At 37.3% G+C, this 26678-nt stretch overlaps 1 long non-coding RNA gene across 4 annotated transcripts in view; it reads right to left on the bottom strand.

Moving 5' to 3' along the window:
- Window positions 1-9914: 9914 nt before the first annotated feature.
- Window positions 9915-26678, bottom strand: part of LOC144294081 (uncharacterized) — a 38470-nt gene continuing 21706 nt past the window's right edge. For 2 of the 4 annotated variants that reach the window (XR_013361481.1, XR_013361492.1), the window contains exons 3-4: window positions 24616-24808; window positions 9915-10319 (exon numbers count right to left, since the gene is read on the bottom strand). This is a non-coding gene — a long non-coding RNA (uncharacterized LOC144294081). Of the gene's footprint in view, window positions 10320-12147; window positions 14687-23112; window positions 24529-24615; window positions 24809-26678 lie in introns of those variants that run through there. The other 2 variants (XR_013361489.1, XR_013361488.1) reach the window with 2 other exon arrangements.

The raw sequence follows: 26678 nt of genomic DNA on the forward strand, positions 1-26678 counted from the left end.
GCAGAATAAACTGAGGAAATAATTATTCCAAAAGTACAGTTGTAGCTGATAGTAAGTACTATATGATGTAAATTGTTATTTTTTCAGACTTTACTTTTAGAAAAATTATAATTTAGCTTTTCTTGATTAACCTATATTTATATTTACATGATAGAAAAATATTATACTTAACAAAGAAAGACTTCCTTGAGACACCAAGAGTTCAATCTTTTAAATTATTTACAATTTTATGAAAATAATGGCAAAACACTGTGGAATATTGGGTACAATATCTTTTTAAGCCAGTAGCTCTTGTGGGGTTTCAATCAATCAGTCATTTTTTATGTTTTTAAAATATGTTTATTCATTATATCCCATTAGGCAGGTGCAGATGACATGGATAGATGGCATTTCCAGAACAGGAGCACTGAATTCACAGAAACAGGCCATCACAGCAAAAATCCTTTGCAAAGATGCAATCACTGCACTACTCTTTGTTGAAGGTTCTTCCATTGTAGTAGCCAGTCCCCAGCGTGGCCTCTGATGGTCCTTGTCTTCTGGAATTTATATCCTTTTGTTAGTTCCTCCCACGCTCAATGGAGTTGACTTGTGTAGCAAACTTTATTTTGTGGAAATGACAGAGGATAAGTTCTAAGTGTAGGGTCACAAACAACATTCAAGCTTCTATCCTGTTTTCTTGTATAACTTGCTCTGGGAGAATTTAGCTGTTGTGTTGTAAGGTCATTCCAGAAGCCCTGTGATGAGACTCTTATGCCAAGGAACTTTTCAGACTTGAAAAAAACCCTGAGCCATAACCACCATTTAAACCACTTCTAAATTCCTGCTAATGCGGGGAGATTTGTTATACAGCAAGAGATAATGAACAGCCTCTATCTTCAAAACACCTGAATTATGACAGGTGTTTGGCCATGGTTTCTTCCAGCTACTTTTCATACTGTTAGTAACATCTGCCAGCTTGCAATGATGCTTGCACTTCATGTCAGATGTCTTCCACAAATTTCTTTTTTTAAAAAAAGATTTCATTCATTTGAGAGGGAGGGGGGAGTGCTCCTGAAAGAGAGTGAGCCTGATATGGGCCAGATTCCAGGGTGGGATCATGACCTGAGCTGTAGGCAGATGCTTAACTAACTGACCAAGCCACCCAGGTACCCCTATCTCCAACCAAGTTCTAATTACCTGTTGGCCTTCAGCCTCTTTTTCCTCTGTTTCTTTGAAGGTTTACAGCTTAACATCTAGCCTGATAGGAAGTTTACGTGAATCATTTGCAATATTTGTTTATCAGTATTGGTTAAAATTATTCTCCTGAACTAAATTAAAGGCAGAACTAAACAAACAACAGAGAGAAGTACCATTCAGGGAAAAATGCAGAATGCCATATCAGTGCTCACTAACTGAAAGCTTAGAATGATACCCATCATATATATTGGCTTATTTACTATGAAAAAAACCCTGTATATGTTTATATTTGTATTTATATTACATTTGTATCAGTCAGGATAGGTTGGATTTTGCCATAATATAAATAATCCACCAATCTCAGAGATTATATAAAACAAAGATTTTTTTTTTTTTTTTTTGCTCATTCTACTTATCCATGAGTTTACTTGGATTTTTGCTATTTATCATCTTTACTTTAGTCTCCGATAAAAGCTTTTGGGACATATCCAGTCACCATGGCAGAGGGAAAAAGCACTTTTGCTCAAATTCATTGGACACAGCTAATTTCAAAGAGGAAAAGGAAATATAATTCTATTGTGTGCACAAGACTATTTGGCCAACAGTACATATGCCACCACGTGTATTCAAGTTAATATAAAATATTTCAGAGATGAATCTACTATAATAAACCAGCACTGTATAGGCAGTGCTGTATGAGACAAAATTTTTTTTTTTTTTGAGACAGACTTTTAATGTGACTTTTTTCTGAAAAAGTTGGGAGGCTGTGAGCTAGCAATAAATTGCAGTGGTGAGAGTATAGATGGACCAAAGATGGTTACAATGACAATTAACTACATTTATTTGTTATTTTGCATATTAAAGACCAAATGTCTTAGAGCACAGGGAAGAGGGAAGAATGATAGTAATTAAATGTTTGAAGAATCAAAGAATGAACAGATAAATCAATGAAGCACTAGAATTTTGAGTATCTCATTAATGATTGTGGGTAGCTCCAAGATTCCAAAGTTGACTCGGTCCCTCTCATTGTCTTTTTGATCAGTTGGCTACCATACCGAGAATGCTTGGGACGAGGAGTGACCTGGGTCAATCTGGAGTCCATAAACTCATGAGAAACTGTGTTTATTCAAGTCTGGACCACACTGAGTTTGGTACATAGCAAGCTTGGCCATTTCTCAAGTCTTTGAAGGCGCTTCACTGTAAATTGTAGCATTTTCTTCCGTTGCAGAATTCACAAGGCAACCATAACTGCAGCCACACAAGATATTTACCATTAGCTCATGGACATGATTATAAGAGCAATGTATTTTCTTTGTATATTTAATGTATTGAGATATAATTCTTAGTTCATCTCTTTTCTCTCTTGGTTTCCAATTCTTTAACTAGCTATTCTTTCTGGATTATTTTCTTAATTTTATCTTTTCACCTTTGTGTTGAATTTTAAATTAAGACTATAGATACATTTTTCGTATTCAAAACTTATTTTAGGGATCCCTGGGTGGCGCAGCGGTTTGGCGCCTGCCTTTGGCCCAGGGCGCGATCCTGGAGACCCAGGATCGAATCCCACATCAGGCTCCCGGTGCATGGAGCCTGCTTCTCCCTCTGCCTATGTCTCTGCCTCTCTCTCTCTCTCTCTCTCTCTCTGCGACTATCATAAATAAATAAAAAATTTTTTAAAAAGTTAAAAACTTATTTTATTGTTCCTTTTTAAATAACATTCTGTTCTTGCTTTTTGGACACAGTATTTTCTCATATATCTGAATATACATAACTATAGGTAATCTTGAATTTTTTCTATTATTTGGGTAACTTTCTCAGTTTAGATTTTTTGTCTTTATCTATCATATTGAAGACTTTTTTTCTGTGTGTGGTAATCATTAGTTACCAATCATATTTTTAAAATGGGACTTTTTAAAGCTGAGTGAAAAATCTGCATGTATGGTCAGAGCTTATGAATAGTAAAGTTCCTTGTAGGGGGATTGATTAATAAGCCAGGATTTTCCTGGGAGATCCCAAATTTCAGTTTGTATGGGTCTTTTCTTGAGGACCATTTAATTTTTTTCAGAGAGGTATTTTCAAGTGTCCTACCTAGAAAGGCATGTTCCTGGTTGTCAGCATTTTGAGAGCTGAGCCAGAGAAGGGGATGGAGGTTTTACAATTAAATATTAAATTTTCATTTATTTTAGTCCTGTGTCTTAGCCTCAGCCTCTATGATGCCTGAAATCCTTAAAACTAGGGCCAGTATAGTTTATTTTCATTGGAAAATAACCTCCTCTTTGGTGCTTGGGAGAGGGTGATGGGTAGTGTGTGTGTGTGTGTGTGTGTGTGTGTGTGTGTGTGTTGTATGTATATATATCTGTTTGTGTAGGCAGGGGTAGGAAGGTTTCATCTTGTCTGTATTCACACTTTCCATCACTGCTCTAATTTTCAGCCCTGCACTTTATCCTTTCTTCTATATTCAGCCTTTCAGGACCTTTTGGCATACCTCCTAGCTGTGTCCCTCTGATCTGCTTATACTTCTCTATCTGCTTATTTTCTATGTAGTTGCTGAAATCCCATGTCCACTCTTTTTTCTTTCTCATTTTCTTTACTTGTAGGCAAATACCTTTGTTTTTCCTTTGCTATCATTTTGGCAGAGTTTGTAGAAGGAGAAGAGTTAAGTACATGTGATTAATTCACCATTTTTAACCAAGAGCTCCTTAGAATTTTTTCTCTAAAGCATCAAGGCAATCAGAACTTTTCACAAGAGCCCTTGATCCTTACATTCTCTTTCTCCCATCATTTTGCAAAGTAGAAAAACAAACTTACTCTTTGATCTAGTGACATGACTGAAAAAAAATCTAAATAAATAATTGTCTTCTATAAAGCATTTTCCTCTTCACTTGTTTGTGTACACTCTATGTACACCCTCCATAATATTATTCTATGATTGTATACTTTGAGATTTTTGAAAGAAGTATAAAATATTATCAAGTAGGTTTAAAATGCTATTAGCCACTGAGTAAATGCTATATGATGTTTAAAATATTTTTTCAAATGGGCCACCAAAAGGTAAAAGTAGAAGAGAATTTTGTAAGTAACTTGATTTTTTTTCTCCCAATCTTTTCCAATCTTTCTGGGACCATTTAAAACAATTAGTATTTCAAGATTTCGAAACAATTTTTAAAGATTTTATTTATTTATTTGAGATAGAGAGACAAGGAGAGAGAGTGTGAGAGAGAGCATGAATTGGGGGATAAGTAGATGGAGAGAGAGAGAGGCAGATTCCCTGCTGAGCAGGGAGCCTGCCTAAGGGCTCCATCCCAGAACCCTGGGATCATCACCTGAGCCAAAGGCAGGTGCTTAACTGACTGAACCACCCAGGCCCCTAAGATCTCAAATTTTAGCATTTCTTCATGTATATGTTAATCAAATTTTTATTTAATAAATGTTCTAAGTTATTCTTTTTTGCCTGTCCTCTTGCTTTGTGCCTAAGGTCAAAGCATTGCATGTATGTAAATACTGATTGCTCTTTTATTTATTTTATTATAAAAAGGTACTTCTGTAAAATGCTTAGAAATATTCTTCATGCGTATATAACTTAGATTTTTATCTGATCATAAATGCCAGACTGACACCTTTAAAGTAAGTTATTTATAATTTTAAATTTCCTAAAAGAACTAGTCTGAGTTTTTAGCCATTTATATTTATTAATATCATTGGAAACTTTTTTTAGAATACATTCTAGAACATAAGCAAGGTTTCATCTTAGGGAAGTTATAATTTAAAGTATGACTAGACAAATAAACATACAACAGTATAAGGAATTGCCTAGATGAAGAAGGAATGTTCTCAGAAGTAGAAAACAATCGGTCAGCCCGGTTGGCTCAGCGGTTTAGCACCACCTTCAGCCCAGGGCATGATCCTGGAGACCTGTGATGGAGTCCCACGTCAGGCTCCCTGCATGGAGCCTGCTTCTCTACTGCCTATGTCTCTGCCTCTCTCTCTCTCTCTCTCTGTGTCTCTCATGAATAAATAAATCTTAAAAAGAAAAGAAGTAGAAAACAATTGAAAGGCAACAAGTGAGGATGTGAAAAGGAGTTCACCAAGCTGGTTGCCACCTCTCTTACTGATGGGATTGTCAACTGAGAAAACACCAAGGATGGAAAGCTGAATGTCTCCCAATGCAATAGTATATCATTTCCTCCCATTCTTTGTCTGACCCAGAAAATCAAGTTAAAGCAGAAGAGAAACGAAAAGGTGATGCTTCCTTGGACAGGAAACCTAAGTACACTGTCACTCATTTTTTTTTTTTCATCTCTGAAGTAAGACTGGTGAATTATATAGGTTAACACTTAAGGCACATCACTACCATAATGAACGCTTAGTGTTTAATGAGTCAGGGAAAAGAAAACCTTCGCCAAAACAGAATGAATCCATTTCACGATAAAACATGGATTTCCATTTCCAGTAAACCTAAGGCACTGCATTAGGACCAGATGACATTATCAGCATACAACCGGATCATCTATTATTCTAGAGTCTAGATTGAGGAAATCCAGAACATTCCCAGGCTCTCAGTTCAGGATGCTTTCGATTTAATAACAAACAAGAGTTTCAGGGGCACCTGGGTGGCTCAGTGGTTGAGTGTCTGCCTGTGGCTCAGGTGGTGATCCCAGGGACCCTGGGATTGAGTCCTGCATTGAGCTCCCTGCAGGGAGCCTGCTTCTCCCTCTGCCTATGTCTCTAACTCAATCTCTTTGTCTCTCAAAAATAAATAAATAAAATCATTAAAAAACAACAACAAATAAGAGTTTCAAATTTCAAGAGAAAATGTGTATGTTATAATAAGTAGCTGTTTATAATATTGGGAAAAGATTTGTTCTGATTGATACCTATTTTCATGCTTTAGAACTAATATCATAAAATGCTGGTATTTTAAAATATCGCACTTAAAGTTCTGATTCCAAAGTTGTGTTAAAGACTAAAAGATAGAATCAAATGAATATGTTCAAGGAAGCATGTTAAAGGATGATAAAAAAAATAGTGTGAAAGGCAATATCTCATCTATATATTAATAATTCTATAAGTGTTGGACTTCAGGAGCAAGATAACTAAATTTTGAGATTCTGCTCCAGAATATAGACCCAGTCACAACAAAGTACAGAACTGGGATTGGGATGCAGAGTTGCCAGTGTTTTCTGCACTGCAGTATTAGGCAACTACCTGCCCAGGGATCCCCTCCCCTTCCCCACTCACATGGACACACACAAAGGAACAGTTGGAAACAGAGCAGGGCTGCCAGCATCCCACAAATAGGATGGCAGATTTCCCAAGAATTGCACTTAGGGTTAGAGGAAACCAAGGATGGAGAATGCCTTAAAAAAGAAAATCCACAAAGAGATATCTGACCCTAACCTCAGCTACAGGAGCTAGAGAGAAGAGAAACAAAGACTTAGTTATACAAACGACATTAAAACAAACACATGTACAACATTGATAAGCATTTTGCTTAAAGGGAGAAAAGAACAGAAAGGGCTGAAAGTCTCCACACAGACCAATCTGTTTGATGAAAACATATTTCCTTTTTTTTTTCTCCTGCTCTCCTCTATAAGACAGTGTACAAAGTGCTCATTTATATTTTCTTTGTTTTCATCCCAAAGCTAGAAGATCAAAGAGTTAATAAAACCTCCTTGCTATAGAAGGTCATTACAAAACTAAATGCAGCAATTCAAAGTGGAAAATAGAATGAATGCCAAGGAGATGTTTAACGAAGTAACATTCTACACGTATTCTTTGAAGAACATTTGCAGACTCGTTTGATTGCTTTAGAGCGCGCAGGGCACAATGCGTCCTGCGCGGAGCTAACAGTGAATGATGGTTGCGTTCTGCGGTCCTGCGGCCAAGCCACTTGGAATCACAAGTATATTTGAGGGTGAGTTACCTAATATGGTGGAAATATTCATGAGCATTTTACCTAGCAAAATGGTATTTAAAACTTCCACCTTTTCCCCTCTTTAGGCCTAATTAAATGTCCAAACGTAAGACATGAGTCTATTCATTTGAAAAATAGTTTCTAGCACTATTTTCCCAAGAACTGACAAAGTTGGACGAGATAGGGATTAGTTGAGGTTTCCTGTTTGCCATTGAGATCCTTCTCTCTCTTTTTTTTTTTTTTTTGGTCATTTTTTTAGTGCTAACATCCTTAGAATGGGAGCCAATACAGAATATAGATAGCCTGGGAAATTGTCAATATTGCAGGATCGATTTATGTCAAAGAGACAGGCTGGTACCTTGCACTTGCCTTTCAGTGTGACATCGGAATTCGCTATTCACTGTAGCCCTTGAGTCCTGGCATGGAGACCCATCAGGTTTTTTTCCTAGAAAAGACGCAGAACAGTCTAGAATATCAGAAATCACCATCCTGCTGGTAGAGCCATGGCTATGTGGCAACATGGGGGCCAGTGATAGAGGTAATGTAGAGTCTCTGGGGTATAATCAAACATTTATTTATTTATTTATTTATTTATTTATTTATTTATTTATTTTTCATTCATTTATTATGTTTGAAAACATGGGAAAAAGAGGTGGTTTTTTTTTTTCAAGAAGAGGAAGTTGATATCTGAGTTAATTTGGGGGATGGATTGGAAAACTGGCAAAGCAGGTGTTCAGATAATGATTCCACTCAGAAGAGGAGTATAATAACAACACAGGAACATAAAGATATCTGAGATTAAGTTTAAGCAATTAAACTTTTTAATTATTTGAGCAAATAATTGACCTATTTCACTGTAAAACGAAACTTTTGAAGTACCGTTGAATGTTGTGCAGATGCCAATAGTCTTTTTTTTTTTTTTTTCCTTTTTGCATCAGTGGTGCATGTCACCTTCCTGCAAGGCAACCAGTTTGCAGATCTGGCCAGAGGGAAAATTACTGGGCAACAGAATGAAAAGGAGGCATAAGTCAACCCAGCTCTCTGAACCCTAGAAAAGGCAACTTCCCTCCAGCTCATGAAAGAGGACGATTGTGCTCAGTACCACTTATCCGGTGCCAACAATCTGGTAAACCCTCTATTCAGTGCTACACCAAGGCTATAGCAAGGTGACCCAGAGTTTCGGGCTGAGGTCAGGGAAGGGTCGCTGCCTGAAAAATGGAACTAGTCAAAAGGAAAGAATCCTAGGAATGGGTGAGGTTAGTCACCCACAGAAGTAGCCCAATCCAAGAAATGGCATAGAAAAGCATTTTTTATGGAATTTAAAAAGTTCTAACTCTTTTAAGTTATTCTTCTAGCCCTTGCAAGCTGGTACGAGAATGTTCTGAAGTATGCTCACAGGAATCAGCGTTTGATCCCTAAAATTCCTACAGACTTCCTTCATTCCTTCAATTCTGCTTTTCCATTTATTCAATTCCCTCCTCCCCCTTTTTTTTCCCTTTCCAATCCCACCACCTCAAGCTTTGAAACTGAAGACTAGACACTAGGTATGCAGATACCGTCACCCCCTCTGAAACCCTCTTGGAAGCTTGTCAGCTTTCCCTTCCCAGCACCTTCCTGGTGCCTCCCCGTGAAGGCAATGTCAAAAACGTGCCCATGTGATGACATACGTTGCTCATGGCATGCCATGAGTACCCATTTTAAATAAGCCCTTTTGGGGCACCTGGGTGGCTTAGTGGTTGAGTGTTTGCCTTCGGCAGAGGTCGTGATCCCGGGGTCCTGGGATCGAGTCCCACATTGGTCTCCCTACAGGGAGCCTGCTTCTCCCTCTGCCTGTGTCTCTGCTTCTCTCTGTGTCTCTCATGAATAAATAAATTAAATATTAAATAAATAAATAAATAAATAAATAAATAAGCCCTTTCAATGTAAAAGGAACCTTAATGTTTGGAATATTGTCCTTCCAGAGCTTTCCTTACCTCACATGATGCCTATGAGTGCTTACAGGGTGCCTGTTAGGAGCCAAGGCTGAAAGGATGAAGGAACATGGGCTTAGGGTTACTTATTTTCACATTGAAAAAAAAAAAAAAAAAGGACGTTTCTTCCCCTGGATGGCAAAATGAGAACATTTTACAAATAAACCCATAAGTAAAACTGTATCCGTTTAAAGATGTGAAAAGACTAAGTGTACTTTGAAAGGGAGTTTTATTTTAAAGAGGTAGCCAGAGGCTGATATGCATAAATAAAATGTTTACTATTCATCTGCTTGCTTTTTCTAAGAAATCTCCAAATAATAAAGTTAGAAAGTATTTGATTACTTCTCTTCAGTGTGTAGAAGGATGGAGAGAGAAATTTCAAGTTCTTTTTGTTTTATATTTGTTGTCAAGAATTCATATAAGAAAGTCAATTTTATACGAAATAATTTCACAAAATTACTTTTAAGAGAGTCAATTCCCATAGATCAGTTTCAGTAGGTCATATAAAATAAGTCTTTTAATACGAGCTCCTTAGTTTTATTAGTACATTATAAATTATTTATCTTGGAAAAAATACATTAAAAACAGAATTAGAATGTCTTTGGCTTATATAGCTCACAGCATTAAGTTAAAATAGTATAATACATGTTATACAGAGAGAAATGTAATTGTGGCCTAAAAGAACATTTTTGAGTCAGTTTCACATTAAACATTGAATAGAAAAGTTGACTTATCTTAAAATAAAGCAAGACACTATATCACTCTGCTACAAGCAAATGTTTCGTTTGTAAATAAGGATGAACTGACAGTGCTTGAAAGTGTAGTTCATCAAAATCACAACAAGAAACCAAATATTATGAATGTGTAAAATTCCATGTTTATTTAATATCCATTACATAGCCGGTTCATTGAAACCAGACTTTGTAAAGACAAATAACATTTCTGATGAACATAAACAATATCATATAGTTGAAATTCATCCTGTATTTTCACATGAATAAAGATGTCATTATGCAGGAGTTTCGACAATAAAGACCTTGCTGTGAATTGGCGTGGCATCTCTCAATGCTTCAAAGCAGCACCAGCCTCTATCAGCTCAAGAGGAGACATTAGTGACTGTGCGTCAGTGAGCTCTGTGATCGGCAGGTCCACACTCAAGTGTCATAGAACCTTTCCCCAATGTGTGAGTTGGTGTCCAGCGTGGTCTGTGTCATGGGTACCTTCTCAAAGGACACATCCAAAGCTCGGGATGGGTATTCCTAGGACCAAAACAAACAACAACAGAAACAAACAAACAAAAAACAAAGCAGAAAACCTGGCAATATACAGATAATGTAAAAAGGCTCACTCTGGTCAAGGAGAAGTGTCAGTATTAATAATATGAATGATTATTATCTTTATAGTTGTTTATACTTATTGAAGTTCAGTGTGTGCCAAGTACTTTGTTAAGCACTTAACATTCACTATTGTATAAAATGGCCACAAGAATCCTTTACAATAAACACTTTAGTTATCCGTGTTTTATAAATAGGGAAGCTAAGCTTGGCAGAAGTCAAGAACCTTTAATACAGTTTCACAGTAAATAGTAGAACCACAATGCCCTCTGTGGCACCATACATGGCTCGGGGAAGACCAGTAGCTTCCAGTGGTCAGCATTGTAGAGGAGCTGATAGCTTTACCTCAAAGCCATTCGTAGTAGCCCTTCTCTGCCTTGCTTTTCTCTATTCTGGAGGCTAGAAAACTAAAATTCCTAACATTTGAAAAAGACTTCTTTGTGTCTGATACTACTTTTTTCTTCCAATTTTACATTCCAAGCCACAACAGAGTTCTTTCTCCCAGGAGTAACCATGTGATAGATTCTGACTGAAGATGTAAGTTAATGAACTGAGATGAAGTTGCTAGCTGGGTTCCCCTGAATGTCTTCTTAAAAGAGACAGATTCAGTTGCACAGCAGATCTCTAGCTAAGAGGATAGACCTCCTGTTAAGTGTTCTACACGCACACACAGAGCGAGCAAAACAATTTCTGATTCCTTCACCTCTTCGCCCTTCTTCTTTACCTATTCCAGATTATCCATCCTCACATTGGCTGATACATAAAAGAAAAAAAAAGCATCCTTCTTGTGAGCCATGTGAATTTGTTACTTGTGGCTGATTATATTGATTACCTAAAACTGCTTTATAAAGATTTGAGACTTATTGGAGGCTGAGAGCAATAATCACTAATATTTGTTAAACAAAAGGATAAATGATTGAACTGTGTATCTTAATTGAGCTTGTCCTGTGCCACATTTCTACAATTAAATTCATGTTGGGTGAATTTCCTTTTATTTGAACACTCAACACTAGCACATCTGAAGTGGCTATCAGTTCTTTTTGTAAATTAAAAAATAGGATAAGCCCTCTGGGCTATGTGCACAGAAAAAATAGCTATAGCCCTGATCAGAGGGTTCCAAAGTCTAGAATTGAACTCACTATCAGGCCCAACAGAAAAGGAAAGGAGAAAACCAAGGAGAGAAAAGGAGGCATTTTTTGAAGAAGGTGAAATACTCAGATTTCTTAAAATCTGTTAAATAGGACAAAATCCACATTCAAACCCCAGTCTTCCCATTAATGATTTGAATACCATTTCCAACATTTACTGGATGTATGATATTAAGTAAGATTGCTTCACTTCTCTGAGATTCACAGTTGTTTTCAAATAAAAAGTCAACATTTTACAGCCTTTCTCATAGGCTTGTTTTTAGGATTAGCTGAAACAAGGAACTTAAATTGCCTGGTACTGTGTCTGACACATAGAATACAGTTAACAGATTTTAATTCTCCCACTACCCAGGTCCCTGTCACCCATCCCCTTTTTTTTTTTTTTTTTTTTTAAATTGTATTAGCTTTATTTTTTAAATTTTTTTTTTATCTATTTTTTTTAAGATTTATTTATCCATTTATGATAGAGAGAGAGAGAGAGAGGCAGAGACGCAGGCAGAGGAACAAGCAGGCTCCATGCTAGGAGCCGGATGTGGGACTCAATCCCGGGACTCCAGGATCACGCCCTGGGCCAAAGGCAGGCGCTAAACCGCTGAGCCACCCAGGGATCCCCCACCCATCCCCTTTGACAGAAAGATGACTTCACAGATTTTTGCCTAATTTCTGAAAGTATTTTTTTCTTAATCCACAGCCCAGTCATCATACAAAGACTACATTTGGTTGAACATAGATATTAGTGAAAGAAATTCCTCCAGCTAGGATGTGAGCTTCCTGAAGGCACTAACCGTGTCTTATCAATGTTCATATTCTTTAATAATTTGAATTTCTAAAGAATTTCCAGTTATCTAAAGAGAAAATAATTTTTGAGCCCCCCCCCCATGTTACTTTGTAATGATTCATTAATCCAAATGACTTTTCTTTGTCAAGGTGTAATCTTGTCAGAATTTACTGCCCATTAAGCACACTGCTTGAGAACCTATAAAGTAACTGTGAACAAAGGAAAACCCATATTGTCAATAATAATATAAAGGAATGAAAAACCAAAAAAAATCCTATATTGGATATCCTATATGATTGTTTACTGTGAACTATTCCCTATGCTAGGCTCCATTGGACATTATCTCTAATCCTCTCTCCAACTATGCAAAATGCCATTAGCCCCATATTATGAAAGGAAAACCAAGGATCAAAGACTTGACTGGCACTAACTAGTAAGTGAATTCAGAGTGCCTTAACCACAGCTTGACTTCAGATCTCTCACATTCCAATGCTTGAGCTCTTTGCACTCTGCCTACTGTATCCAGAAGATATGCAGATTAATGAATTTCTGGGAAAAAAACTCCAAAAACTTCAAGCATCTAGTTTGGTAGAAAACAAGGCTTTGGGACCTTAATTATTTGGATCTGTAATATCAAAATTATTTGTCACTAATAAAAACCAATAATGTCCAATATTGCTATTGTAACACACAAATGTCTTATTTAATCTTCACAACAGTTTTGTGAGGTAGATATTATTACCTCCTAATATGAATAGATGTTGAAATTCAGAGAGAGCAATGGCTTTTCCAGAAAACAGATATTGAAACCACACCCTGACCCCATCTCCTAGTCCAGGATTCTTTCCACAATACCACCACATTCTGCCCACCATACTACTTTGCCTGAATTTCAGTGAAAAAAGGGACCAAAGAAGGTATGGTGACATGGAATAAACACCATCTTTGGCCCTGTTGCCTTCTATTATCTAAGATGCTTTCTGCTGAACAAGGCTTTTATGTTTTATTTTCTTCCACCAGGGTGTCTTCTGAGAAGGCATTCTGATACAGTATGGATTCAATAGAGCAAGTCTTCCCACTGAGCGTGGCTAGGCAAATATTAAAGTGATTTTCTGAAGGTCTTTAGTTCAGGCTTGGTTTTCGGTATGTCCCTTTCCTTATCCTTAGCATCTGTTTTCAAATGAACAGTGAGGCATCACTTTCAGGGCTAGTAGAATAGCTCTGGGATATTTAACAGGTGCTGGAACTCATGTCTAGGACACCAGGTCCAAAGATAGATGGTTCCCTCTTCTTCTAACCTATGACTTTAAGCAGTAAGAGCAGACCAGTATCTTTAAACTAGTATATTGTACCATAAAACCATTCTTTCCTATTTTGATTTAGAGGTGCTGGTGAGGAATCAACTAGGATTGTTACTACTGAGAACTAGCAGAGCAGTAACCATCATTCACTCTCATGACACATGGTGTGTCTCTTGTGCTTACAGAAGCAGGACAGCTGGATATAAGCAACCAGGTGAGGTAGGATAAGCATATATTCCTTTAAAAAATCTTTTTGAATTTGAGAAAGGTGGAATTAGGGTGAGCAACAGAAAGTAGCTGACAGCTAGGAGTAGCTCTGAACAGAGAAGACAGATAATGACCCAAGTTTGGACTAAATTAGAATGATCAGAAAGAAAGCCCAAATGAGCCAATAGCTAAACACTGGAAGGAAGAAGACTCAAAAGCAAACATCGACCTTGAGGACCCTGGACAGTCGTGACCCTCAGAGAGCTCTGCATTCAGGTATTCTTCATTAACCTTTTGATGATCTTTTAGTGTTAAAAACATGGTCTTAAGGTATTATTAAGGAATGATGCCTGAATCAGGAAGATTCAATTACATTTATAGATAATATTCTAGTTCCTGGAGTGGGCCAAAGATGTAAAGGCATCCTTCACAAACTAGCACTTGCAACGTCTTCTTTCTGTGTCATTTTATTCCTTCTTGAACCCCTCTTTACTATCGTGATATGCCATAGAAGCAAAAGTAAACACTTCTGTTTCACTCTTCTAACACTTGCTTATTGATTTAATTTTCACAACTAACCTCTGAGATAGAATCTATTATTATCCCATTTTACAGATGAGGAAACTACAAGTTCCTCAGGCAAGTTCCCAAAGGTCTGGCAAGTTCCCAAAGTCATGCAGGTAGTTAGTGAAACCAGGCCATCTTCTTCCAGTCCTTGCTCTTAACAGCTATGCAATAATGCCTTGCTGCATTACATATTTAATGCAGTTAAAATATTTTACAGTCTTCCAAGAATAAAATTTCAGTACAAACAGAGCTATAGGTAGTTTCCAAGTATGTAGTGGGTCCATAACTCACCTGAAAAATAAAATTGTTTTTATTAAGAAACTATGATTTAATTCCTAATCTCCTTAGTATGCAATGATACTTTTAGAAATAAAATATATTGTTTTACTTACATGATGATAATAATTCTTATAGAAATATGAAAATTTGGGCAGCCCAGGTGGCTCAGCGGTTTAGCGCCACCTTCAGCCCCAGGTGATCCTGGAGACCCAGGATTGAGTCCCCACATTGGGCTCCTGGCATGGAGCCTGCTTCTCTCTCTGCTTGTGTCTCTGTCTCTGTCTCTGTCTCTCTCTCTCTCTCATAAATAAATAAAATCTTTAAAAAAATAAAAAAATATGAAAATTTCATGAAGTACCTAAAAATTGTAATATTTTAAATGGCTCTGTTCAAAAAGCTAAGCTGAAACTAATAGGGTATGTTTAGTTTACAAATAATAAAAGACTCCTATATTCCTACCATCATTTCTGGGCACTGTAAACATTTTATTAATGAAAATGCTAGTTCAGTTGGTGGCATTTCAAACAAGGAAGCAGAGGCTGTACTTTGGAGATGAACGTATACATAATTGGAAAAGGTGATGATGAACTAAACCATATTTACACAAGCATTTGAAATAATGGCTCATGAGTCTTGTAGAATATTTTTCCCCTTTTAAAACAACCATACACTGTACCAAATTGGTTCATTTCTTGGCATCTCACTCATGCTACAAATCTTCCTGCTGGATAGGAAATCTAGTCCATATCACCACCATTTTTCAAATTAAGCTTTATCTCTCTTGCTGGGTACATGGATGATGTAAAGTCTAAGGTTTTTCAATTTGTTTCATAATTTTTTGAAATCAGAATTCAACCAGTGGGAATCAGAATGACAAACTACTAAACTTTATGTCATGGTAGGAGAGGATGTGCATGGGAATGTGTATGCGTGTGTGTGCAGGTGCATGTGAATGCACACATGCCTGTGTGTCTGGTTTATTATTGCAGTGATGACAAAAATTGGGGAATAGAGACTGGTAAATATGCTCTCTCCGGAGAAAAAATGCAAATTTAAAATGAGGTGGACTTTCTCTCTACTACATATTTATTTACCAAAGTCATAGAAAACCCAAACTCATTTCAGGTTTCTTGAAAAGTAAACCAAAAATGATTAAACATCTCTGATAAAAGTATGCCTCTATGGCTGGAATGCTAAATATCACAGATGAAAAAAAAAGCAACTTCCTACACTTTCAAAAAAAAAAAAAAAAAACCCAAAAACCTATTCTGACCAAAAATCCTTTCCAGGCAATCTAGTGAGAAAGTGTGAATATATTAACCTGAAGCTTTTTCTGAGGTTTTCCTGAAAGTTGCACACCAAAAGTTTCCATCTCTTGCGTTTTTAGAGTCATGGATTTTCCAGATATATATACCTAGACATACACTGTCCAAGAAGACACCAGCATAAAGCACAATGGACTTATGGCTTTTAAAATGTGATGCAAGAACTCCTCAAATCCCATGAAAATTCTACATGTAGTTTATGGATGGTCTTTGTATTATGTAAGGTTAATTCAGTGCATATCAGTGACAATGCCCACTTTCTCTGTGCTGGCATAATTTACTTACGATATATAGCAAATCAGATATCCGCTCATTATTGCCTCATCAAAGAGAGCACTAAATCAGAGTGCCTGGTGGCTCAGTTGGTTAGGTGTCTCACTTCAGCTGAGGTCATGATCTCAGGGTCCTGGGATGGAGGCCTGGGTAGAGCTCCCACTCAATGGGAAGTCTGCTTCTTCCTCTCCCTCAGCCCCTCTCCCTGCTTATACTCTCTCAAACAAATAAATAAAGTCTTTTTCAAAAAACACTAATTCTGATGAATTACTTCATGTGTATGGTTATAGTAGGAGTAGTAGGGCATGGATTCTTTAGGTTTATCAGAGTGGTGTTAAGGATTAAAGTATTTTTCTAGTCATGTATTTAGACGCCCATTTTTATAGCATCTTGAGATTTCCAGATTATTCAAGATGTGATGGTTTGCTGATCCTGAATCCAATGAGAAAAAAAGTTCATACTTTCTAAAGGAAATACGTTTCATATGACTGTAGGTTTCCCATGGGAATTATTTCTCTTTTGAGTTTTAACCATTCCCACTGCTATAGTACCTCCCAAAAGTAAGCATGATTCATAATCTTCACACTGCCTTTTGGCACATTAACATATTATTCAAATCTCACAATGGCAGCACCTGAAGGGCAGGAATTCTGGCCTTTTTTTCTCTCTTTCTTTTTTGTATCCCTAGCACCCAAGAATGTGCTCTATAGAGTCAGTTTGAATAAATGCATGGAGATACCTAAAGTAGATGATTTGCTGTTCAGTTATATTTGATTATCTAACTGTAAAATTACTATCATAAGGAAAGTAAAAAAAAAATAATCCTCATGCCTTTTTAAAAAGATTTTATTTATCTATTCATGAGAGACACGCAGAGAGAGAGGCAGAGACATAGGCAGAGGGAGGAACAGGCTCCTCACTGGGAGCTCGATGTGGGACTGGATCCTGGATCCTGGGATCACGCCCTGAGCCAGAGGCAGACACTTAACAGCTGAGGCCCCCCCACCCCAGGCATCCCAATCCTCATGCTTTTAAAGAATGTACAACAACCTCATGCCATGCCAAAATGTCTCCTGATGCAAAGAATCCTTCCATGACAGCCTTACTACCTTGAATAATCATTTGTGAAAAAACACTGGTCTCCACTTTCATATCACCTCCCTGCCTCACATATATGATTCTATATGAATTTAAAAACCTCTTGATTCCAAAATTTAGACCCATTAACCTTAGATTTCACTAACCGAGTCCATGTGGTTTTATAATGGCATCTATTCTAGGGTACTCCACATCTTACAACATGCTCTTTCATGAGGACCTGTGTTTTGGAGAAAGTGACCAGTCGGTTACCATGCAGGCCTCCTTATGTCAACTCACTTTTCTATTGGCACCTTTCTGGCCCACCAGAGTTTGTGGGGGAGGGATACTGTGAAAAGACTATTTAAGTCTGCTCATGGAAGGAATTTAAATGATGCATTGGATTAAAGTGATATCGCTATCTCAACAAATTAGACTTGTTAAAAGACTGGAGGAGAGAAAACATTTTTGATGAACTTTGACTTCAAATTTTGAGTTTTTGAGTTATTTACCTCCTGAACTTAAAATCTCCAATGTTCCTATTTCTGCGCTTCTGAAGAATTGTTCCCTCTTTGTGGAATATTTTTCCTGCCTCCTCTAGCACAGCAACTCAGTCTTCTTTAAGGAGGGATGAAAGAAAGAAAACTTTCTCCTTGGGCCTTACTTGGAGAGGCCACATCTTTGTCCTTTCAAAGTGGGCAAAAAAATCAAACACATTATTATTCAGGCTATTTTAATTCTCATGAGAATTCTCTCATTAATTCAGGCTATTTTAACTCTCCTGGGCTATTTTATTATAATTATCTGCTTGTACTATTAATAAAGAAGGGAAAAACATATACAAGGTGAAGGCATCTGTCTTGACAAAAACAAATTCTAATGATTCCAAGGTCTTCAGTCTTTCCTTGATGATTATATATCTGAGGTTGTCAACATTAGATCAGGTTTTTAAGCTCCTGGTCATTTCCTCAAGCAAATATGATGAAACCAAAGGATCAAATAACGTTTTCAATTTATAATGTCTCACTACAAATTTTTGATTTTTTTATGAATGAATTATTAAAGCTGCAAATGATAGTGGCTTCCTTTGAAAAAGAATTATTTAAAGCTCTCTTTAAGTGCTTAAAAGATAATAAAGAATAAGAAAATTCTTCTGTGATTGGTTAAAGGACAATTGGTATGTATGCTATTGATGAGGATGGAAAAAATCTGCCAGGTGACTTCAATTCAGCTGAATCACGTGACTTGTATTTGCTGAGCAGAAGAACCAAGAAGTAGGCCAGCTAAGAAGGATTGGCATGAAAGATTGGAGGCCCCTGGGTCAGAAACCCTGCAAGCAAGGATAAGTGATTTTTTTTTTTAACTGAAAAGAATCAATACGCTATACAGCTGACCAAGGTGGCTTCTCTGTCATCTAGGGTATGTCCTTTAGTCTCCCTGAGACTCAGTGCCCTCGTTTGTAAATGGGGCCTTGTAACATCCTTCATAAATGATGAGGACAAGCAGACCTGGGATATTGGGAAAGCTGAGAGAGATAACGCCGCTGGGAATTGCACTGTAGAAGAAACATTTAAATGGGAGGCTGGGTGTTGGAGCAGATTCCAGTTACGACCCAGCTATGGGATGACTTGGTGTTCGTAAGTAAATAGCTCTGGGTGTCCGATTCCTCACTGATGAAGTGGGGAGATTTTCAGGATGTATAAAACAATTGAAACTTATAAGAGCAAAGTCATAAAAATCATTTGCAGTCACATACACTAAACTGACTCAAACTGGTGTGAACTGCTAAAGAGGTATTGTGGAATCTTTACTCAGTGTTGCTTCTAGTCTACCCTCCTCCCCCTTTTCAGGGGAGATTGCAGGAGAGAAATTTGTAAAGATTGGGTACCTGAGATGAGTCCTGAATGGTGTGGCACCATGTCACCTGTGGCAGTCTCATGAGTGAGGCGAAGGGCTGTAATGATGAGTTCCAGATTTTTGTGAGAATGGTTCACTAGTGATCTCCAATTCAAATGGCTAACATTTTTGCTCTGCTCAGGGACTCTGCATCAGAAATGAGTCTAAAATCTTGGGAGAAAATCAAAGAGGGTGTAGCAGCATCTTCCTTCTCTGGTGAGTTATGCCCAGCAACTTCCCATACACCGATACTGTGCTGTGCATGCAATGGGGGGATGGGGGTGGGATTGGGGGTGGGGGTGGGGTATGCACCTTGGAAATCCCCAGAGACTGGAAGTTCTCTAAAGGCTCTTCAGCTGGGCTCTCAGAATCAAGAACAACAATGTTAGACCCAGAGAGTGGAAATCCGCAATATGGGAGAGTATTAGTTACTTGGAAAATGTAGTGTATTTCCTTTTCCCTCATTCACAACCTGAATGTTATTTAGGCATTAAGAGAATCAGTCTAGGGGCACCTGGATGGCTCAGATCCTGGGATCCAGCCCCACATCAGCAGGGAGTCTGCTTCTCTCTCTCCCTCTGCCCCTCCCCCTGCTCATGTTCTCTCGTGGTATCTGTCTCAAATGAATAAACAAAACCTTGAAAATAAAATTAATTTAAAAAAGAGAATCAGTCTAATTATTTCCTATTTCAGCCCTTGGACTTTCTATTTCATTAATAGATATTAGTTATTTCTTTAGACAACCCAATTACATAGATGCTTATTAGTCCCAATATTTAAGTAAAGGAAACTGAGGCAGTGCAAAGTTAAGGAATTAGTTCTCATCTGGCTAGAATTCTTAAATATATTAAATGCCTTTCTTTGTTTCATCTCTTTCCATATACAGCATAGATTTCAACACCCAATTGATTAATTAACTAGCCTGATCCTGCTACCCACCAACTCTTCTACTTCTCTGGTGGGGGGTAGGCTTCAGTTCAAGTGCACAAGATGGTAAGAGGAAAGTTTTTATTTATTTATTTTTAGAAGTCAGTAGTTCAGTGATCATTCTTCTGTCATTCTCAAATTTTGTTCCCTGTGCTCTAGAATGTCTGCTCAGCTGGAGTGGCTAGAACCTTAGGAGGCCATGAGTTGTCAGTAAAAGTAGCTCGTCCGTCCCTCTCAGACCTCACCAAAATACTTTGTCAAGAATCTTTGGATTTCACAAAAACTTCTAGATTTCTTTTCTCAAATTGTAAGTTTAATTATATTTTTAAGAGTTACAAGACACATAATTTCCCTTAATTTAAACCTTTTTCTAGTAGCATTTAGGTTTATATTTCAATGAAAGCCTGTACATGTTAAATATATATATATATATATTTATATCTCTTAGAATATATATATATATATATATATATATATATATATATAGCTTAGAAAATTAGTCTTGTTAGTTTTCCAAGTATTCAGGACTTGTAAATTTAAAATAAAACAAAACATTTTGATTTGCTTAGGCAAACTAGCCTTAAAAGAGAAAAAACACTAGTTTAGTTTTTAATTTAAATTTAAAAAGTTTTATACTGGGGATTTTTTTCCACTTTTCTAACTCATGCCTGATGAATCCTTAAAAAAAAAAAAAAAAGAGTTTCTTTATTTATTTGACAGAGAGCACAAGCAGGAGAGTAGCAGAGGGAGAGGGAGAAGCAAATTCCCCCACTGAGCAGGGAGCTTGATTCCCAGCCCAATGCCAGGACCTTGGGATCATGACCTGAGCTAAAGGCAGATGCTTAACCAACTGAACCATCCAGGCGCCCCTCATGTCTCTCAAATATACTTTAATTTTCCTAATAATAGGATTTCTTCTAAATAATCTTATCAAATCACTTCTGCCCTTTATTGTTTTCCAAGCTCAAACTTAAAGTATATTATTCACAAAGCAATGAGGGGAAAGGCCATTTTAAAGAAAATGATTCAAATTAGTAATATTTTGGAAATGAAATAAAGGGGAGGCATCTACTTGGTGAATGGCTTGTGCATTGCTGTCTTGATTGGGATTTCCTGCCCTCTTGAAGCTTTGAATCTCCCACCTGCTCAGTGAGTCAGTCTCCAGCTCCCCAGCAGCTCTGTGATCTTCACTGTATCAGTGCCTACAGCCTTTATGTAACGTTTGCATTGCTATATTCACTGCACTAATGTTTACTTAATTTTTGTCCTTAATTAGCTTAAAAAATTTAACTAAATGTATCTTAAAAGGAAGTTTTGTGTCCTTGCCATAAATAGATGGCCAAAATTAATTTAATGGAAACCATACAGTGTTATTAAATTCTAGCTCCACAGAGCTGTCTGCTGAAGACTGAGCCTGAGGCTTACTTTCTATTTCTTAAAAAGCAAGAGAAAAGTGTTAGAGAGTTCTTTGTCAGCACCAGCCTGTGACTTTCTTCCTGATATAATTAGAAGTCTCAAAAAACCTGAAATGATGCAAATCTTCTTATTGTGTTATTATCGAATAACACATGCCTCCTAAAATTATCTTGTACACACCAATGGTGTGTGTGTGTGTATTCGATATGGATATCGAATATCCATATGCCTCCTAAAATTATCTTGTACACACTAATGGTGTGTGTGTGTGTATTCGATATGGATATCGAATATCCATATGCCTCCTAAAATTATCTTGTACACACCAATGGTGCATACACGTCCCTCAACCTGGGAAACACGGGGTTGAATGTTGTCCAAGACCCCTGCCAGCTGTAACACTTTATTATACTGCAAACCAGTCATTTCAGTTTACAGATACACAAAAGACCCAGAGGTCCATTTCTCTTCTGGTGCTTCAAAAAGCTGAGACACAAACATCTTGTAGGAAGAACTGACTCTTTTCTCTACTCCATAACCCTGGCTAAATTATTCAGACATGAAAATGTAATGAGGAAGTGGGAATAAGAGCAGGAATTAGGATTCAACTGGCCAATCTGATTTGATTGTTTCAAAAGACCTTTATTTAAAAATCAAATCAAAAAGTGTCATTGAATCAGTTGAAACTTTTTTTTTTGCTAGAGCTGAAAGTCAAATTCTGGGATCAGTTTGACACAGTAGCTGTATTTTGATAAGAGAATTGATGCAGTTTTGGTAATATTGCCAAACTTAATTATCTTTAACTAGTTCTAATTGCCCAGTGATCATTTGCATGATGAAAATAAATGTTTTTAAAACTGAAATTAATAGCAATTTCTAATTATTTTTTTTTGTTTTTTTGTGACAGGCTTGTACGGTTAGAGTAAAACCTTAGTTCAAGAACTTTCTTTTCTCCTTTGTAGGGTGCTGCTAGAGTTACACAAATGACCAAAGCACAGAATCATTTTGTTATCCAGCACTAAGTAAAATGAATAATTAAAACTGACTCACATAGAAAGTGGCAATGGAAATTAGTGGGAAAATTCATTGTTAGTTTTTGACTTCTACTGCCAGCATAAAACACCATAATGGCAATTGAGATATCATTATTTTTCAATAATCCATTTTACTTGGCAGAAACACCATGGAGCTCTATCCTTCTGCCTGGAACCTAGAGGTAGTACTTTTTATAAGATTAAAGTTGGTGCTAGTCATTTCAGACATTCACTGCTGAGTGAGAGATAGGTGGCTCATCCTCACCAAAGGTAGCCTCAAAAAATCTCCATAGCACCTGCTGCTGTGACATAGAATTTCCAGTTAGTGCAAGCTGCTGCTGCTCCTTTATGCCTTACCTACTTAATTCCTACTTCAGTTTGCTTAGAAAACAACACGGAAAACAAAAGACCAGGCTCACAAGTTGCAATTCAGTGGCATGGTGGCTTGGAGACCCTAGAAGACCTGAGTTCCAGGTCAGCTCCACCACTAACTGTGTCACATTGAGCAGCTCTGATTTTCAATGTCCCCTTCTCTAAGAGAAAGAGTGAGAAGAGATCTATATAGCCATTTCTTGCCTGCACATCCTATGATTCTATCTACTTCCTATAGTGCTACAATGATATCTAGCATTAAAAAAAATGTTCAATTATCTGAGACTTTAAAGAACAATCCAGCCTGGCATAAGATTTTAAAGAGAATAGCCAGCATAAACTCTGATCAACAAGTCATGCACTTCATTAAGCAATTAATAATAGACCCACAATTAGACAGATACTGTGCTTCTGATTTGCTGGTTGACTCATTGACTATGCTATATATTGACCTTCAGAATACTAGAGAATAATAGATAGGGGCCTAACCATTAAGTAGTTGATCTTCAAACATACCTGCATTAATTTTTTATCTATTGCATTTCATTTTAATTGTAGTGTGGTTAAAATTCCAATGAGATAGGGCAGCCCTGGTGGCTCAGCGGTTTAGCGCCGCCTGCAGCCCAGGGCCTAATCCTGGGAACCTGGGATTGAGTCCCATGTCGGGCTCCCTGCATGGAGCCTGCTTCTCCCTCTGCCTGTGTCTCTGCCCCTCTCTCACTCTCTCCTCTCTGTGTATTCTCATGAATGAATAAATAAAATCTTTAAAAAAATTCCAATGAGATAAATATTTTCCTTTATGTGAGAACCCCAGAGAACAGTAGCTTTGAAACATTTAGCATAAAATGACCACAGACTATTACCTAACAATTATGCATAAAAATGTCCATGAGTGATTAGATTAATATAGGCCTTCATGTAAAGCCAATGATCTACATTGAGCTTCACAGGAAGAGCCTGTTTCCACAGACCACAGAATATTACCAAGCTAGACAGCTAGCTGAGAAAATGCACTCAAAATATTACTCAAAGTCTACTTTTCTACATCAGCTCCATCCTACAGACTAAAGCTAAAAACCAAAGACGACATTTTTCCAAATACTTGTCAGAACCAAGGGAATTATGCTTATTTATTTTAAATTTGAGCCAAAATGTGACAATCCCACAATTTTTAACTCTGGTATTCATCTCTTTTCCATGAACAGTGGTCTGACCTCAAGACAAGTAGCAGGGAGTAGTAATTTCAGTCAGCTGACATCTATCTGTTAAAATGCAGCATTTCTAGATAGATAAGTGGTAAGCTTTGGTAGGTGTCTGGCTCAACTTGTTATTAATGTTACTCCAGAGAAGGGATCTTCAGTTTAGTAGACTTCCCTTCTTCTGATCCTTTATTCGGCAAACTCTTGTGTTGGGCACATAGTAATTTTCTCATGTGCATTATCTAACACAGTGTATTTTTCCAATGGAATCCAATGTAAAACATGTAGTGACTGAAACTTGAACTGTATTCTGGAGGCCATGTGTCAACCCACTCCTACAAAGAGAAAAGAAATGGAAATCTAAAGCTGGAAACCTTGAGACGGTGTTCTATGCTCTGCTCTCACTTTCCTGAATTACGTACCTTTCTGCACTTGATTTTCTGCAGTAAGAGGAGGCAGCAGGGCAAAGAGGAAGAACACTGCCTCTGTGGCCACATTTGCTTTTGCATCCTCGCTTCCCCACTTACTAGATGTGGAACTTGGCAAGTTTTTAAAATCTCTTTAAGCCTAAGTTTCTTCTCTAAGTTGGAAATAAGAATATCCTCCTCGAAGTTGCTGCAGGGATAAAATGAGATAATGTGAGTAAAGCTCTTAGTACCGAGTCTGCAAATGATAAGCACTCTGAAATGTGTAGCTTCCATTTAATCTTGTCATTAGCAGAGCATAGAGATGACAGATGAACTAAGACTTATTAAGTCCCTAGAACTCCTTGGGCAAAGAGAGGCTCTAGAAATTACCCTCCCCATGTTTTCCCACTACCCTCACCTCACCCAAAGTTCTTTATAAATTTGAGAGCTAATTCTCTGGCTTCTGTACCATCATTCCCTTTATCTCCTCTTTCTAATTCCTCATGATTAATTTTAGCCACTGCATATCAGCAAAGCCATCAACAGAGAAAAACAGTAAAAATTCAAATCATTATGTAAAAGTTATTTATTAGTAGATATTTCTATGTGGTGAAAGTAATGATGATTTTTATCCTCTTGACTCAGGCTTTATATTTTCCAAACTTCTGCATTGACATAAATGACTTTTATAAGAACAACAACAAAATACATGTAAAATGTGTATGTGCATTACTGTATTTGTGTGTGTGTGTGTGTGTGTGTGTGTGTAGCTGGAGGAAGTCACTTATTAAGCTCAGTGAAGATGTGGTTGCAGGAGATTGTCTGAAATAACTGGAGCATGCGTGAGTACTAAAAGAAAATTATTTTAGCAAAAAGCTTAAGACTTAGAAGACATTGGCTTAAATCTTAGTATAATGATCTCATAGCTGTATCACCTTGGTCACTTATCCTTTCTAAGCCTTATCTCTCTCATTCATTAAATGAGGTAGTAATATCATTCTCCAGCAACTTCTTGAAGGTTGAGCTTGCATGTGAAAAAAGTATGCCATATGGCATAGAGTTAGAGTTTAGATGTATTAGTTGACTTAAAACCTAAAGAGTACCTAAATGCTTTTTTATTTTTTTTAAGATTTTATTTATTTGTCAGAGACAGAGCACAAGCAGAAGGAGAAGCAGACTCCCCACTGAGCAGGGAGCCTAATGTGGGGCTCCATTCCAGGATCCCAGGATCATGACTTGAGCCCAAGGTAGACTCTCAACTAACTGAGCCACCCAGGTGCCCCTAAACACTTTTTTTTTTTAAAAAAGAATTAACTAAAAAACTTAGACAAAAACTCTTGCATGAATTAAAATTACTTAAAATTATTCAGTTCATTTGGATATTTCCCCAATACCTTAAGTATAACGTAGTAAAAAATAAATTTAATATTTTTCCTCATAGTACCTTCCCAAAGTAGCTCCTTTTCTTAGATTCATTAGTGCCATAGATAAAAGGACATGTGCCATAGTTCCCCAAGCTAATAACATCTATTCATTCCAACTTCTGATTTTGCAATATTCAGTGTCTTCCTTATTCCAATTGAGGTTTCCTCTGAACTATTGGTTTGATTCCATTCTTTCTCTCCTCAAGGGCTTCTCCACGGCAGCGCTATTGACATTTTGGGATGGGTTGTTCTGTTAGGAGGGTCTGTTTTGTGCACTGTAGGATGTTCAACAGTATCTCTGACCTCTATTTTATGACAACCACAAATGTCCCCAGACATTACCAAATATCCTCTGGGAGGCAAAAATCTTGCCCAGTTGAGAACCACTGCTCTGCTTTGCACACGTCCCACAAGAGCGCTCTGGAGTCACAGCATAGGTGTGTATGTAACACTAATAATGGTTATAGCAACTTTTAAAAACATTTACCCCGAATTTAGTGCTTGAAGCTAAGATTGAAATGAATTTCCATGTAACTTCCACAGACTTACACAGGAGAGTGCAAAATATGTTGCATTCGTATCTCTGATATTTCTCTGAATAAACAGTACTTTGCATTTGCCTTGTCTGAAGGTGTTATGCATTATCAAGTGAAA

This window comes from Canis aureus, chromosome 2, assembly GCF_053574225.1.
Source record: "Canis aureus isolate CA01 chromosome 2, VMU_Caureus_v.1.0, whole genome shotgun sequence".
NCBI lineage: Eukaryota > Metazoa > Chordata > Mammalia > Carnivora > Canidae > Canis > Canis aureus.